Here is a 12,046-nt window from a genome sequence, read left to right on the forward strand (position 1 = left end):
TTTAACTGATAATTGTAATACTTGCTGTAACTGCTCTTTAAATGAGTTTGCCTTGTATTTGGTTGTGTTGTGATTGTCTTTCTGTTTTGAGTACTTTGGTGGTGGACAGGTGATAATGTTGATTTGATTTGAAATGGACCAGAGGTCGGGTTTAGTTTATTTGGGCCAGAGGCCGAACTGGTTTGTTTTGGGCTATAGGCCGTGATTAGTTGGGTCAATGGTAAGGGTTAGAGTCAAATGAGACAGGAAGTCTACTGCCGGTTAGAGATATATCGTTATTTAGGTACCTTATAGAGTTTTACCAAATTTATGGTCCAATTTATTCATTTAGGTTTTATAATTTGAGTGTCGGCGTTCTAGGATTGCCTCTGACTTTCCCGAAACCTTATTTATTATATATGTGGGCACCTTAACCATACTGAGAACCCCCAATTCTCATCCCATACAATATTGTTGTTTTTCAGATAGAGGTTGAGAAGCACCACTTTGTATTATGGAGACTCTGATGAAGCGAAGAACTCTTGGGACTCAGGGGTGTATTTTTACTTATATCTATATATGTATTTAGATTCTCCACTTTGTATTTTATATTTGTCCCTCTTAGAGGTTGGTTCGGAGAAACAGGTTGTCAGTTTTTTGTTTTGGCTTACTTTTGGGTTTATTTGAATATATGTATATGTATATGCTCTGGCCGGTTTAAACTTCGCGAGTCGAGTCAGGAGCTTTGTTATCTGTATCCTTGAAAATCTTCTAGTATGTATATATATACCTTTGCCGTTTTACTCTTAACCTACCCGGTTTACGTCTATCATTCACGTGAGCGTTACGACTTTTATTTTAAACTTTTCTTCACAGGCTTCTAGTTAAAATTCCTTTCAACTATTATTATATATACATATTTTTATTTTTAGAAGTCGTAATACCTCACCACCTCAGTTTTATGACTTAAGCATAAGACTCTGTGTGGTAGGATGTCACATTATGGTATCAAAGTAGTTCATTCTTGTAGAGCCTGAGGGACGGATTTACTATGCTTCTGAGCATACTCTGGCTATGTGTACATGCTATTTAGGATGTCTGCTTGACATATATAGCATAAATATTCATGAGCATTATCTTTGGAGATTCAAAGCACTAGACTTTATATATTAAGACTGATCACCTTAATATCAATTGTTCGGTGTGGACAAGACCTAAATGGCGTCTTGTGAACGTGAACGAGGCTATCCCGGTTGATTCTTATGGCTGCTCTGGAGAAGATGGCTACCCTTATGTGAGCTACTGTTGAAAGGATGACACATGCGAACTGGGAAGGGAACAATGAAAAAGACGGTAATGGACCTGACGGAGATTGACAGTTTCGAGGGTGAGCTATTCAGAGAGTGCTTCCTACTACTTTCTTAGTAACTAGAATTTTCGAGGACAAAAATTTCTGTTAGGGGTAGAATGTAAATCCCGTGTAATTAGTGAATAATTAGCAAATAAATTAATTCCGTCCATCCATACTTTTTACGTCTACCGGATAATCTTTGAAGTGTAGCATATAATGAGACTGTGTTTCTTCTATTTAAGTTCAATTTTTAAAGAATTATGTCGGCCTTGAATATGCAATTTCAAATATTAGTACTGTGTTTAAATGTTCTTTTAAATTTTTCATAATCAAAATATTTTTATAATATATTGTATTTTTTTTTTTGAAACTACCACCCTCTAAGCGCATCAATGCAATGTCATTGATAGGAATAAAGGTCAATTTAGTTTCTTGGCGTGGCTATTATATATCTTGTTGCATTACATAAAAAGCGGACGATGAAGTTTATTTATTAGGAGAATTGTCTAAATTTGGACTAATTCTAAATGTTGAATGTATGACATGTTGAATGTATGACATTATTTAGTTGGTTGTCGTTTCGAGAGTGACTATAATCTATTTGTATCTATGGTCTAGAATAACTAATATATTATTTAAATAGTTTAGTTCTAATATTAACATTTGATTATATTGATTTTAGAGAATTTTAAATTGTTACCTCAATTTATATATTATGGTTATTATTTTTGGATATGTTATTTTAAAATTTCGTTAATATAAAAATTTTTATTTATAAATTTATTTTTATTGGCTCCTAGTATAACTAAGAAAAAATCCAATAGTTAAGTTAAAAATTATTGATAATAATAAATTGTATTTTTAAATTATTAATCTAACAAAAACTAAATCCTAAAAAATATTATTAGTTGTACTAAAAATTTTTGTTGACATAATAAAATAAATATATAGAATAATTTAATATATGACAAATATTTTAATTCATTATGTAAAATTATTCTAAACAAATAATAAATCATTGGTGTATTATTTTTAATTATTAATACACAAAAATAATTCTGTAAAACAGTTGCACTAAAAATTCTATTACCATATATATAAGAAAATAGCCAATAAGTTAAAATTTTAGTTGTCCACGAATATATATTTATATATAAAAGAAAATAACCATAAGTATAAAATATATTAAGTTAATAGCTATAATTAATGGCTATAAGAAATATAAAATTATATTAATTATCAATACTTTTAATTATTAATTTAATATTAATTAAAATTTTATTTTTTTTATTTTATAGCACATCAAACCTATCATTATTACTATTAACTGAATTCATAATTATAATTAACAATACTTTACATAATCATAATATTTTTCATAATTATTATTATTCTTATTATATTAATATTTGTATGAATACATTATTATTTAAAAAAATATTATATATTAATTAAATTATTCACAAATCATGCATAATCAAAATTATTTATTTTATTATATATTTTTAGTCTAATTTTTTTATAAGACACAATCAAGTAACGTACAAGTTCATACGTTTAATAATGATTTATAAAGATTACTATGATTCAATCATAACTTTTTTTACAAAGTAAAAGATTTTTTAATATTAATAAGAAAAGAATGTATAATAATACAAATATATATGGTAAATTTTACTTAATTTTTTCTCAAATAAAGAATAAATTATTCTCTATAATAAATCTAATAGTTATTGAATGAAATTATTTATCTCATCAAAATAATTAATATTAACTCTTAACTTAACTTGAGTTTTGACAACCAAACTAATTAATTAGAGTAAAACCACTTAAACTTCATACCTATAAAATCACACAATTCTTATATCAAATTCATTAACAACTATGGAGTTCACCCTTACTCAATTAACACCTCATGTATTTTTTTATTTTAAATTTATGATTTGGCCTTTTGATTTTTCTTTTCATTTGTTTTTTTAGGTTTTTAGTTTTTTTTGGTATTGTTAGATCTAATTAATATACGAGTGGTATTAAGAAAAATTATAAAATAAGGTCTCTTTTGTAACTCTTATAATTTACAAAAAAAATTACTATATTTAATTAGTTTAATTAGTTGTTAAAATTAAACTTAAATTTAAGAGTTAATGTTAACTATAATGATATAATTCATTTCATCTAATAGTTATTAGACATGTCATATGAGATAACTTATCCTTTTATTTAAAAGAGAGTTTAGTAAAATTTACCTATATATGTATTTAATCAATTGGCACTATAAAAAAAAAGTAATATTTGTAATAAAAAAAATGTTACAAAAAATAAAAATTTTGAAACAAAAAGATTTTGTAACAAAAAAATGGGCCGTTGCAGTATGTTTCATTACAAAAAGTTTTTGTAACAAAAAATGGAACTATTACAATTTAAGGTAATATTTTGTAACAAATTTTTCTGGTATAAAAAACCAAATATCATTACAAAAGTGACAACAAATTTTGATCTTCAAAATATTTTTTGTGACAATATATTTTTTCCTATCATAATATTTTTTGTGATAATATTTTTTTTTCTATTATGTAACAATTACTAATTTTTGTTTAAAAAATAATTTTTTTGTAACAATTTTAAATTTATTACAAAATTTTTGTTACAAATGTTCCATTTTCTTGTAGTGTGGTATCTTTTTATTGTTAATTGTATTTTTTTGTATTTTCTTTTGTAGTTGGATAAAAATTTTAATATAAATAATGTTTAAACGTTATTTGATATAGGATCAAAGATATAGTCTATAAATTAATAAATGTGCAGTAATCAATGTTACATATATAAATCAAAATTTGGGCAAATCACTTAAACAAATGAATTGGATTACAAAATTACATGAATCCCTTAAAGTGAATAACGTTACGTGCATGCATGCTCTGAGATACACTTTTATGTAAATCGAATTTATTAAGGCCGATTTAGACACTGTAGTAGTAAATCGAATTAATCAAATTCGAACTATTATGAATTGATATAAATCGAATGGAGTAAGTTCGATTTACTATTATTTTAGCTCCATCCATTGCAAAATTGAAACCATTGGCTTTGAATTATAACTATGGTTTTCGCCCTTAGTAATTTGAATTCAATGGATTCGAATTCATCACTAGCTAGTAAATCAAATGGAGTAGATTCGATTTACCTTGAACGAAAGCTAGTGATAAATCGAATCCATTGGTTTCGATTTACTCCTTCTATGCCTATATAAGAAATTCGAATCTATTTGTTTCGAATTATATTCCAACCACTAAAAAACTAAATTCAGAGAACATTTGTGCCAAAAAAATGTTAAGATTGAAACTATGAAAATGAAAGATGATTCTAACCGTATCTATCGGTTAGATGACATCGTCTACATTGCTGGTTCGATTTACGAAAAGGTTAGTTATCGAAATTGAATATCAATAATAGTGTGTGATATTAAGTGGCTTAAACATTTGTTATATGCACTATTGTGATTAAATTACAAATGATAGTTACATTAATTGTTTATTAATTAGCAATGCTTAGTTAGAGTAGTGACTAAGTAGATTAGTAATTTTTGAAGAGTTTAGGTAGGTTTCTAATGTTTGGTTAAATAAGCAGTAGAAATAAGGCAAAGGATGTAAATTAGTTTAATTTTTTAGATTTAATGTAATTCCTAAGCTTTAGGTTAAAGGCCTAGTAATTTAGTTAAAAATCTAAGTCGCTCAAAATTTAATTAGTTTGGGTCGGTTAAACTTTTTAATAATTTAATTTAGTTAATTTATTTAAAATTAATCTAGTTTAATTTATCAAATTATTTAATGAAGTTTAATTTTATTAAATTAATAATTTAATTAATGTAACTTGTGATGGTTCTAAAAGAAATTTTTTCATTGTGGTGCAACCACATCGATGTATCACCAGCATGAGGAGGTAGCATGGTATGTCCCTGGATAACAATATCATACCATACCTGCACATGGCCGACTTAGCCCACATCACGATGCTCAACGACCACTAGTTTAGGTTGGATAAGCTATTGGCCAGTGCATTTGTAAAGCGGTGACGATACGAGATTCACACTTTTCATATGTCATTCGGAAAGTGCATGATTACGCTTCAGGATGTTGCGTACCATTTAGGGATTCCTATCAACGGACACTACGCCAGTGGATGCCTAACGGATTTTCAGAGATTCATTGAGGGCGGACAACCTGCATGAGATTGGTTCTAGGAGTTGTTGAGTGTGTTGCCTCTAGCGGACTGGATCACAAGTTTATGGTGAAGTGCACTTGGATGTAGGAGACATTCAGTCACCTTCCTCACGACATAGACGATGAGACAGTTAGGAGGTACGCGAGGATGTACATCATAATGCTATTATCCTCGCCTCTCTTCGATGAGAAGTCCGGTTCATTATGATCATATAAAGGATGTAAGCAGATATCACATGATAGCCCAATTTCTTGTGATCACTGGAGATCGAGGTAACCAAACATGTATGAGGTCCGTTATACCGTCTGACCTCCCAGATACCCTTTCGTTGCCGTAGTGTGATCCAAATCAACCATTTGCAACTATTTTCGAACTCCTTTCACTTGCCGTAGTATTTGTCATGGTCTGATTTCATCACTTCATACTCAACTCCACGACAGATGCTATAAGTATTCACACATAAGACGACTTTTCATTTATGCTGAAACTGCTGACCGACTTGAAACTTAGCTAGACCTACGGTGTCCTGTGAATATCTCATGCCAAAATCGGATTGTACATCCAGTAACCCCTCTCGTCTCATCGCATCCAAGGCTAGAGTCAAAAAGTGCAGGAGATACTGCTGAGTTTTCAAGTTCGATGCTCCATCAGGACTGACAAGAATATTGCTCCGTATATCATCATCGCTATCATTAGCAATCGTGGCGGACTCTACATCATCGTCCTCCTTTAGGACATCTTCCACCGCATCTGGTTCTCCAACCACCCTAGAAATCGGAATCATAATAGGAGTATTCACGTTAACACCTTTTCTACAATCTCGTCGTGGTGTGATTAGCTGCAAAAGATGGAGTTGCCACCATATATCCTGCAGAAAAAATTACAGGTACAGATGATGACGCAACAACAGAGGTTGAATTGGAGGCTGCTGCCATAGGTACTGATTAATGATTCCGGTTCGATCCTCCTGAGCTAGAGACTTCATCCACAAGCTTTGCCAACAGTTCAGAGATTCTCACCTCCGAAAACTGGCAATGACAGAAATAAAACTTGCAAATCATTATTACTGCCTATTACGAACGAGTCGTACTTCACCCTATCCTGAACAACAGAAATAAAAATTCGACAATATAACTTCTCGGTCTATTTCATTCCATGCAGACCCAATTTCTGTAGTACGGTATCATGAACATCAACCAGACTTATAGAAGGCCTGATAAAGACGCTTAACGAATCTTTATCAATAAACTTAATTTTTGATTGCGTTTTTTTCTTAATCGTGCCTTTATAGTGCACAAGAATTAGAAAGCTATCCTTTGTAGTCATTTTCAGTGTCACTCTTATGTGGATTTAACATCTTGTTCGTATTTATAGAGGTTGGAGGTCTACTTTAAATCGAATTAAATTAATTCGATTTAATAATGTTGTTTGTTAAAGGTAAATCGAATTAAGTAGAGTTGATTTACCTTATAGTCTTTTCATGCTTAAATCGAATTCACTTCATTCGATTTACTTGAGTGCATCATCATACTAGGTAAATCGAACCTAGTAAGGTCGATTTACTAGCATCATGCATAAATCAAATTTTATTAATTCGATTTACTAGGAAAATCCTAAATCGAACGTATTCAATTTGATTTGCATATGCATGCTAAGTCGATGCAAATGAATTCGATTTATATTAAACTAGGCTACCTACATAACTCTTCTCACTTTAGGGGATTCATGTAAATTTGGTTTTCAATTCATTTATTTAAGTGATTTGTCCTCAAAATTTTGGATGTTTACAACAAAATATTTACGCACATTTTCTCATAAAAATTAAGACATTAATTTATTACCCATTAAACCTTTTTCTTTAATTAGTTTAATTATTATGTGAATTTTTTATTTTATAATTTTATTTAGTGTTTTTATAAATTAAAAAAAATATGAGCTTATATATATCAAATAATATTTTTTATCAAATAAACGTTAGATATAAATAAAAAATCAATATTTTTCGTGCATCACACGAATACATGCACTAGTTGTATTTTATATGCACTAGTTGTATTTTATATAGAAGGGTAAAGTACTAAATTAGTCCTTTACTTTTGGGTGTAATCCTGTTTTGGTCTTTAAGATTTGAAATGTCATATTTGAATCTAAAAAAGTTTTATTTAACTTCATTATAGTCCCACCGTGAGGTCAAAGTCAAATAATTAACGAAATATCCTACATGACAGCACTATAAGAACAAAATAGATAATATGGAGAACAAGTACAAATTCCAAAAATACAAAATCAACTAGAAATGCATCAATATATTTATTTATACACGCAACATTTGTAAACAAAAAATTATTACAAATACGTTAAAAAAATGACGCAAATAAATTAATACAGATATATCCTAACAAATCAGCATTGTCAATGCAGTATGCACCATGCATCCCATGCTCTTCGACAAAATTAAGATAAATATATTTCATGGTGGGATGTAATTTTAGGACTAATTTTTTTTTTGAAAAACATATATTTGTAAATTTTGTTTAAAAGATAACGGATGTAATTTTATAACCAAAATAACTCTTCATTTTTAGTTAAAAAATAATAAAATAAATTACTTATTATAATATTTATTTTGTAATTAAAGTAACTTTTCATATATTGAATTATATTTTAAATAATATAATTAAAAATTATAAATATATTTTAAAATTAATTATTCTCTTCCTAATTTTAAGAATATTAATGATTCAATTTTTTAAATTTCAAACACATTAATTACACACATTTTTTTTCTAAACGTTATAGTCTAATATTAATCATTTATTTAAATCTAATAGTTATAATTAAATTCTCTCATTTTTTATACAAAAGATATCTTTTTCACTAGATACCACTTATTTATATAGAGAAAAAGAGAGAATATGTTTATCTAAAGAGAATAGATTAGTAAAATAAAAAAAATGAGATTCTAATTAATATAACAAACTCACATTGTGAAAATTATAAATTTAATAAGAATTAAAATCTTATTTTCTCATTTTAAAAGGTCTTTGTTTTAAAATGAAAAACTTGACTGCAATGATAATAAAAATTATTCTATATTTTTTATATATAAAATATAAAAATAAAAGAATATTTTAAATAATATTTTATTCTTTTAGATTATTAATTTTTTAATAGATGTGATATTCAAATAATTTAAAAATTGGTTATATTTTATAATAATAATTTTTTTATTATGATACATGTATAATATTTGCTGTTATTTTTAAAATTTTTTGGATCTGTCATTAATTTTACTTAGCTATATATATAAAGATAGGAATGTTTAAGATCTGACTCGTATTCGATGCATATTTTATTAGATTCAAATTTATCGTTTTTATCTACGTTATTTTTTGGGTTAAGTTCAGATTATGCTTTGGGTGACTTGTCGTAGGTCGAAGTTATTTTTTATTATTAAAAAAATATTTTTGAGTGAAGTTAATAATAAAATATTATATAACATTATTTTATTTTAATATAAATATAATATAATATTTGTTAAATTTAATTTTTAAAAATAAAATTTTATTAATTTAATATATAAAGTTTACGAATTTTTTTTGGTTGACAAAAGGAGCCAAAGCCCAGAAGAAAGACAAATTTTACAAGATTAACCATCGTGAGTCAAGATGTCCCAATTACATCACTAAAAAGAGCAAAATTGATTCTTCGAAGGGGAAGTTCTAGATTTGCAGAGTATGTCTTTGTTATATAATTGACCATCCAATCTGCACATCTATTTTTTTTTCTACACGTGTGATCTTCATGCAAGTGGTCTTTGATTCTGTGATATATAATACTGACCCTGAACTTACTTTTATCTTAGGACTTTTGATCTAAATCACTCATTCTTAAAACCAGCATTCTTAAGACCAAAGAGTCGGGCGGAAAGGGGGGCTCTCCGTTCCCGGTTCTCCTGTAGCTTCATGCAGTAGAAAAATTACGTCAATCTATTGAGATATGGTATGTTACAAGTGAATATTTACGACAAAAAATGAGTCCCAAATAAACAAAAAATGAAAATGATTATGAATTCACTATGGTATATACATATACCGTTATATAAATATAACTTCGACGTATTTTCTTATAGATTTTATAATAAAATTAATATATATATATATATTCCATATATTATATGGGTTGTCCGGGACTCGAACCCGAAATTAGTCGGATGGAGTAGAAATTGGATTTGTTAATGAATTTAAAAAGGAAAACAATGCTCAGTTTGTTTATAGAGATAGAATACTAAAATAAAAATATAAAGATATAAAATTATATTTAATAGAGGAGATATAGATAAAATAATATATCTAAAAATATTAAATTAGTGTATTTTGTGTTTATTTTGACAAAAAAGACACAAAAATAATAACAAAAAAAATTATTTTTCATTTTTTCTTTTATTATTTTTTATAATTTTTCATAATTATATTTTTATTATTATATTTTTCGTCTCAAATTTTTTAAATGAAAAAAAGAATAAATTAAATTTTTATAATTTGTTATAGTTTATCACCGAATAAAACACAAAAACAGAAAATTTTGTGTTTCTATTTTTTATGTTTTATTTTCAGTGTCTTATCCTACTCTTAAAAACAAAGGCAGCCTTAATTCTCTCTATTATTCAAACTTTTATAGCCTCTAGCATGGACGCTATTTTCAGACCCATAAAAAAGCCCCAGAGTTTAGCAAAGAAGGCCGAACATATACCCAAGTTTCTTGAGAAGTCTATTATTCATCTCCTATGGTTGTTTCTGACAAGACCTCCACACCTGATTAGACTTGGATTATGATTAACTGTCTAATCGGTATTGATCTTGAGCCAATCTATTGGAGGAGAAAACTTATAAATTTTAAATATTAATTTTAGAGTAGATCAATTTAATTTAATTTAATTCTGTTAACTTTAAAATTAGATCAAAATAAACTGAATTGACATTTAGAATTAGGATATATGCCCCGCCATAAAGTCGTGACTAGGGGTGGTAATAGAATGAGTAGAGGTAGATTTTTGTCCTATCCGATTTCGTTCTATCTTACAATAATCTGCATAGAATTCGCCTATCTCCTATTCACAAGTAGTAAAACGTTAAACTCTAACCCGCCATTACAAGTATCAGTCCTACTCCCATAATTATTAGAATCCAACAAATAAAATTAAATTTTAAAATTTATTTAACCATCATCACACAAATAATATAAATTAAAATAAAAACTTAAATAAGTTAAATACTTAAATCTCAACTTGGTCCATGAACTTTTAATCGAATCTCGAACTCCTCCTTCAACTTAAAATTGTCCCAAATATGTCCCTAAACTAAAAAACAGTCATCCCTGAGGTATTTTCTGGCGACGGATTGATGACGTGGTTTGACAGAAGAACGTCGTCGTTTCTTTTTAGCGCCCTAAAACAACTTAGGGTTTTAGATTTAGTGCGGAAACTCATAATATGCCTCCTCTCATCCTCAACGATAATGGCTCTACCATCAACTCCCTCCGCCATGCCAAATGCATCCTCTGCAGTCGCCTCACCTACTTTGTTGCTACTGACGTCGCTGTCATCGATTCCGTCAAGCGCTGCCTCGCCTCTCATGGAGGCTCCTTTCTAGCTCTCTCATTTTCCAACTTTTTCGCCTAGTTCTTCTCCAAGACTGCCCCGGCAACATCAACAACAAGTGGACATCTGCCTTGTCAAGATCATCTCCAAGGATTGTAAAGATGCGAAATTTAGTATTGCTTTCTAATCTTTTGCCCAATTCGTCTTTCTTCGACGATGACGATTTCAGCAAGAGTAAGGATTCTTCTTCTGTTAAACTTTTGGGGGATAATAACAAAAAAAATTAGTTTAACGGAGTTTTATTGGTTTCAAAGGATCTCGAGAATAGGCGAAATCTTGTGTTTATAGATTTTGTCAATTTGGTTTGGGAAGAGAATGAGTTTTTCGAAGAGGTTTTGGTTAGAGATGTGTTGTATACTTGCCAAAGAGTTGATGGAAAGTATGTTAAATTCGATGATGGTATTGATGGAGGTAGATATGTGTTATCAGATTCGATTAGGGTACTTAGAGTTATTAGGTTTATGGTACATAAGCTCTGTGAATTGGGAGGAAGAAGTGAGCACAATAACACCAATGCATAGAACTACTAAGATTATGCGCATTAAACTCTTCTCAATACTCAAAACGACGTCGTTTTAGTTGTATTTGAAGGCCATAAAGAAAATGACGTCGTTTATAAATTTAGTGTGATTTTCGTCTAACCACGTTATCAATTTATCATCAAAAAATACCTTAGAAGCTACCGTTGTTAAATTCAGAGATAAATTTAGAAATGAGTTTAAAACTCAATTATAAATTTAGGAGATCACTTTAAAATTTAACTCAAACTTAAATATAATACAATTATTTTAATATATTATAAATATTATATATTAAAATTATATATATATTGAAAC

The sequence above is a fragment of the Arachis hypogaea genome, chromosome 9 (genome assembly GCF_003086295.3).
Source record: "Arachis hypogaea cultivar Tifrunner chromosome 9, arahy.Tifrunner.gnm2.J5K5, whole genome shotgun sequence".
Taxonomy (NCBI): domain Eukaryota; kingdom Viridiplantae; phylum Streptophyta; class Magnoliopsida; order Fabales; family Fabaceae; genus Arachis; species Arachis hypogaea.